Source organism: Mustela lutreola, chromosome 13, assembly GCF_030435805.1.
Source record: "Mustela lutreola isolate mMusLut2 chromosome 13, mMusLut2.pri, whole genome shotgun sequence".
NCBI classification, from domain to species: domain Eukaryota; kingdom Metazoa; phylum Chordata; class Mammalia; order Carnivora; family Mustelidae; genus Mustela; species Mustela lutreola.
In genome coordinates this window covers 32,603,090-32,609,296 of record NC_081302.1, presented here as the reverse complement: position 1 = coordinate 32,609,296, position 6,207 = coordinate 32,603,090, and the positions used below count along the sequence as shown (strand labels likewise).

Sequence of the window (6,207 nt, the reverse complement as noted above, 5' to 3'; positions counted from 1 at the left end):
TTATTGAGCGGGGTTGCAGCTTATATTGGGTAGGGGATGGGAAATGAGGTCAGCGGGGTGAGAGCCTATGGGGTTTGGTTACGTAGTCAGTAACTGGGTAGGGGGTGTTGGGCGAGAGGAGGAAATATCAGAGATATGCGGAACCGAAACCGCCACGTTGGCGCCAATACTGCCACGTTGGCGCCAATACTGCCACGTTGGCGCCAATACTGCCACGGTGGCGCCTTTTCTAGCCGGAAGAGAAGGCAGGCCAGCGCCATCTTTGCTGTGCCCAACATTTCCCCCTTTTGTTTTTGTAGGCATGACTTCTGTCTTAGGTTGCCAGTGGTGAGGTAACAGACTTACCCGTCATTGAGGGTCATACAGCAAAGGTATGTCCTCTGTCTTAGGTTGTTCTGTCCCTCCCATTGGTCTTACCCGTCATTGAATATCATGCAGCTACAAGGGGAACTTTCCTCTAAGGCCTGTCTTAGGTTGCCCTGGTCTTCACGGGGTCTTACCCGTCATTGGCCAATAAAGGTCGTTGGCGCTATTAGTAGGTGTCTTCATCATGGGCGGCCAATTTCTGATAATGTACTTGGACATTCATTAATTGAATGGCTTCCATCCTCTTTTGCACGAATTGGGCCAACTTGTTTATAATGCAGGGGCCAAAGGAAACTAGGAGGAGTAGGGTTAAGATGGGTCCCAGGAAGGGGAGGACGAAGGGGAGTAGACCATTAAAGCCTGTCCAAAAACACTGCCTTTTTAAGCTCCTTAAGGTCCCCAGGCTCCCATGGGTACCATGGAGCTGGATGGTTACCCCCTGGGTTAACATTAGTGGATGGGGGTCTCACAGGGGGGCTCTTACTTCGAGGTTTGGGTTGGAGATCTGGGGGCCAAGGGGCTTCATCAAAAGGGTTTAGAGGGGGATAGAGTTTTTGGGGTCTAGCGGAGGGGCCGTCAGGAATGTTTGAGGCGGGAGTGGGAGACTTCTCTTGTGGCTTGTCTGATATAGTCGGAGTGGGCGTCCCAGAAGGGAGTTTGGTTGCCTCGGATTGGGAAGGGGGAGGGGTGCAAGATTTCGGGGGGCAAGGTGACTCCTTAAGCCCCTTTGGGGGTCTGGGTGGAAAGCAACTCTTTAGTGCCGCCAGAGTAGGATATGTACCCAAAGGGGGTATCTCCCCCCTGTTTACGTGGGCTTTATGGATTAGCTGTTCAATATGATCCCACGTGTCCCAATCAAAAAGGTTACCTTCTGGAAGCCAAGGAGCCACCTTAACAAAGGCCTCCCATGTCTTAAGGGCTTGGGAATCGGTGAGGGAAAGACCGCGGCTTCTCAAAAGGAAACGCAGGGATTTGAGGGCAGGGTCACTTTTGGAAGATGACTGCCCCATAATTTATGGGGGTACACTCACCCGAAGACCGATTGGCCCGTCAGCGAGAAGAACGAGGAGAGGGTCCTCACACGGGGCACCAGTTGTCGGGCTCCGGTAGGTTTTGCGGGCCGACAGGCACGAGGAGAGCGTCCGGGCCAGCCGGTAGCTCCCCTTGGGGCTCCCTCCCCCAGAAGACCAGCCCAAACTTCCCTGACTCAGGAGTTGTCTAGTCTCAGTTCTGGTGGTGGTGGCAACAGGTCTCATTTCACAAGCAGACCATACTACAACTAGTTGAAACTCACTACATTCAGGCCAGGGACCAAACACTGCCCACAACAGACAAAGAGAGGCTCTGCAGATGACTGGTCTGAAGGATAAAGTAGCCAGAACACAACAGCAGAGCAAATGCAGCACACAATAGAGCACACAATAGAGATATTCCCAAAAGTACCATACTCTTTGGAATGGGAGACACTACATTGCAGGGCACTATAGGAAATTATCTTTATAAGGTCAATACTTTCAAGAGCGGGAGACACAGCTGACTTTCATAACACAGAGAAACAGGCAAAGAGACTTAGACAAAATGAGAAGACAGAGGAATTTGTACCAAATGAAAGAAATGGACAAGGCTATGATCTAACCTAAACTGATATAATTAACATGCCTGATGAAAAATTTAAAGCAATGGTCATAAGGATCCTCAATGAACTTGTGAAAATAATGGAAGACATCAGTGAGACCATTAACACAAAGATAAAGAGTAACACAGCAGAAACAGGTCTCATGAGAAACATGTTTGATGGGATGAATAGCAGACTTGAAAAAGCAAAGGAATAAATTAATGACCTAGAAGAGGGAGTAATGAAAAGTAATCAAGCTGAACAAAAGAAGAGGGGGAAAGAACTAATCAAAAGAAGAATATAGTTAGGGAACTTAACGACTTCTTCAAATGTAATAACATTCACATTATAGGAGTCTCAGAGGAAAAAGAGAGAAGGTGGGGGCGAGAAAGTATTTGAAGAAATAATAGCTGAAAACTTCCCTAATCTGGAGAAGGAAATAGATATTGAGATCCAGGAGGCACAGAGAACCCCCAACAGAAATCAACAAAAGCAGATCCACATCAAGACATGCTATAAATGGTAAAATATAATGATAAAGAAAAATATTAAAAGAAACAAGGCAAAGGAAGACAGTTACATACGAAGGAAGTCCCAAAGGGGTATCAGCAAATTTTTCACCAGAAACTTACCAGGCCAGAAAGGAGTAGCATGCTATATTCAAAATGATGAACTGGAAAAACCTGCAGCAAGAAAACTCTATCCAGCAAGGCTATAATCAGAATAAGAGAGATGAACCGTTCCCAAACAAAACTAAAAGAGTTCATGACCACAAAACAAGCCCTCTAAAAATTATTAAGAGGTATTCTTTGAGTGGAAAGGAAATATTAGAAATGACAGTATGAAGGTAGAAACACAAAAGCTATAAAAATTAACATTTCTGTAAAACAAAATGAATGAAAATAAATAAAAAATCAATCAAGAAACTTACAAAATAAAAAAACCTAATATATGACACCATATATCTAAAACATGGGAAGGAAAGTATTGAAACAATGGATTCAAACTTAAATGATCTTCAACTTAACACAGCTGTTATATGCAGAAGATGTTATAGACAAACCTAATGACAAGCACAAATCAAATACCATTAATAAATATGCAAAGAATAAAGAGAAAAAAATCCAAATATATCACTAAAGAAAACCAGCAAACTATGAAAAAGACAAGAAAGGACCAGAGAAAAATCTTCAGAAATAATAACCACAAAACAAATAACAAAATGTCAATAAATCCTATTACATACCAATTATTACTTGAAATGCAAGTGGACTAAATGCTCCAATCAAAAGACATAGGTTGACAGAGTGGATAAAAAAAACCCCAAAACACTCATCTATATCCTGCCTATAAGAGACATATTTTAGACCTAAATACACCTGCAGATTTTAAAGAGAGGAGATGGAGAAACATTAACCATGCAAACAGATATAAGTATTGCTACTCCAACTTATAGCAGGACAAAAAAACTTTCTTATAGCAGACAAAACAACTTTAAAAAAAGACTTTAACAAGACAAAGAAGGACACTGTATAATAATAAAGGGTACAATCCAACAAGATATAACAATTATAAATATTTATATACCCAAATACATGAAATCATCAAGAAAAAAGATTAGTTTCTAAATGATAATAATAATAGTAAGGGACTTTAAAACCCACTTATATCAATGGATAGATCATATAAACAGAAAAATCATTAAGAAACAATGGCTTTAAATGATACACTGGACCAGACAGATTTAACATATATTCAGAACATTAAATCCTAAGATAGCAGAAAACACAGTCTTTTCAAGTGCATGTGGAACATTCTGCAGAATCCTGGGCCACAAAACAAGCCTCAACAAGTTTAAGATCAAAGTCAAACCATGAATGTTTTGTGACACAATGCTATGAATCTATAAATCAACCACAAGAAATAATTTGGAAAGAGTACAAATACATGGAGATTAAATAACATGCTACTAAACAATGAATGTGTCACCAGGAAATCAAAGAAGAAATAAAGTATATGGAAACAAATGAAAATGAAAACAATGGTTCAAAATCTTTGGGACATGGCAAAAGAGGTTCTGAGAGGGAATTATACAGCAATATAGGCCTAGCTGAAGAAGAAAAAAAAATCTCAAACAACCTAATCTTTCACTTAAAAGAAGCTAGAAAAAGAACATATAAAACCTAAAAACAGCTGAGGTAGGAAATAAAGAATGGAACAGAAATAAATGACCTAGAAACTAAAATTATACACACACACACACAAAAAAAACCAAATTGATGAAACAAGGAACTGTTTCTTTGAAAAAGAAATCAATAAAATCGATCAACTTCTAGCCAGATTTACCAACGGGGGAAAAAAAAAAGAAAAAGAAAAAGGACTCAAAATCACAAATGAGGAGAAATAACAACCAATATCACAGAAATACAAACAATTTTAATAGAATATTATTAATAACCATATGCCAATAAATTGGTAAACCTGGAAGAAATGGATAAATTCCTAGAAACATATAAGCTACCAAGTGATAGAGGAAGAAGCAGAAAATGTGAAAAGATCAATAACTGCAAAAAAATGAATCTGTAATCAAAAAACTCCCAACAAAAAAGTCTAGGACCAGATGACTTCAGAGGTGAATTCTACGAAACAAAAAAATTATTAACTATTCTTCTCAAACTATTAAAAAAAATAGGAATAGAAGGAAAACTTCCAAATTTCTTCTATGAGGCTAGCATTACCCTGATACCAAAACCAGATAAAGATACCACATAAAGAGAGAACTATAGGCCAGTGTCTCTGAGGAACACAGATAAAAAAATCCTCAACAAAACACCAGTAAACCAAGTTGAACAATACATTAAGAATTCATTCACCACAATCAAGTAGGATTTATTCCTGGTTTGCAAGGGCGGTTCAATATTCAAAAAATCAATATGATACATCACATTAATAAGAGAAAGGATAAGAATCATATGATCATTTCAATAGATGCAAAAAAGCATCTGACAAAACATAACATTTATTCATGACAAAGAACCCTCAACAAAGTAGGTTTAGAGGGAATATACCTCAACGTAATAAAGACCATATATGAAAAACCCACAACTAACATCATTCTCAATGGGGAAAAACAGAGGTTTTCCCCTAAGGTTGGGAACAAGACAAGGATGTCCATTCTCACTACTTTTATTCAACATAGTACTGGAAGTCCTGGCTGAAGCATTCAGACAACAAAAAAGAAATAAAATGCATCTATACTGGTAAGGTGGAAGTAAAACACTCACTATTCATAGATGACATAATGCTCTATATAAAAAAACCTGAAAGACTCCACCAAAAAAACAAAAACAAAAACAAAAAAACAATACTAGAACTGATAAATACAGTCCCAGGAGAGAAAATTAACACATAGAAATGTGTTGCATTTCTATACATGAATAATGAAGTAACAGAAAGAGAAGTTAATAATCCCACTTACAACTATACCTGAAGTAGTAAGATACCCAGGAATAAACCTAGATATAGATGAAAGACTTGTAGTCTGAAAGCCATAAAACACTGTTAAAGAAACTGAAGATGAGACAAAGAAATGGAAAGACATTCCATGTTCATGGATTAGAAGAATATTGTTAAAATGTTTATACTACCCAAAGCAATGCATATATTTAATCAATATCCATCAAAATCCCAACATCATTTTTTGTAAAACTAGAACATACAATCCTAAAATTTGTATGGAACCACTAAGGACCCTGAAAAGCCAAAGCCAAAGCATCTTGAAAAAGAAAAGCAAAGCTGGAGGCATCACAATTCCAGAGTTCAAGTTATATTACCAAAGCTAAAGTAATCAAAACAGTATGGTAGTGGCACAAAAACAGACACATAGATCCACAGAACAGAATAGAAATTCCAGAAATAAATCTATAATTATTTGGTCAATTAATCTTTGACAAAGTGGGAAAGAATATCCAATGGCAAAAGGACAATCTCCTCAACCTATAGTATTGGGGAAATGGAGCAGCAACATGTAAGAAATGAAACTGTACCACTTTCTTATGCCACACATAAGAATAAATTTGAATGGATAAAAGACCTAAATGTAATACCTGAAACCATAAAAATCCTAAAAGAGAGCACAGGCAGTCAGTGGCCATAGCAACTTTTTTCTAGATAGTTCCTCTGAGAAATGGAAACAAAAGTAAAATATTGGGACTACATCAAAATAA

General features: G+C 38.2%; 1 pseudogene; it reads left to right on the top strand.

The window, feature by feature from the left end:
- The first annotated feature begins 1,381 nt into the window (after window positions 1-1,381).
- Window positions 1,382-6,207, top strand: part of LOC131813597 (glutaredoxin-1-like) — a 95,545-nt pseudogene continuing 90,719 nt past the window's right edge.